Genomic DNA, 509 nt, shown 5'->3' with positions numbered 1-509 from the left:
AGCAGGTACCTCACCACCCTGATAGCAGCACCCCAGTGCTTCTCGCCGGGGTTCTCCAGAAAACGGCTCAGCTTGGCCACCGCAACGGAGATGTCGGGTCGGGTTCCGCAGGCCAGGTACATGAGTCTGCCAATGAGCGATCGGTAGGGCTTCGACCTCATCTTGGCCTTGTCTCCATTGGTCTGGGATTTCGTCCGCCTTCGTGAGATGTGTGCTTGGGTCAATGGGGATTAGGCTTGGTTTCGCGCTCGCTGGACCGAACTTCTTGATGATCGACTCAGCGTAGGCCTGTTGGCTGATCCGGAGGGTCCGGCGTTCCATGTCGTAGTCGATAGCGATCCCGAGAATGAAGCGAGCCCGCTTGATCCGAAACTTGTCAGCAATTCCGGCTTTCACGGACACGATCAACATGTCGTCCACATAGAGACACACAATGCACTTGTCGTCTCCATCACCTCTTGTGTAGACACACGGGTCAGCGTCAGCTGCCTTGAACCCGATGACCTTGA

This window comes from Phytophthora parasitica (assembly GCF_000247585.1).
Source record: "Phytophthora parasitica INRA-310 unplaced genomic scaffold supercont2.5, whole genome shotgun sequence".
Taxonomy (NCBI): domain Eukaryota; phylum Oomycota; class Peronosporomycetes; order Peronosporales; family Peronosporaceae; genus Phytophthora; species Phytophthora nicotianae.
This window is presented reverse-complemented; position numbering follows the sequence as displayed.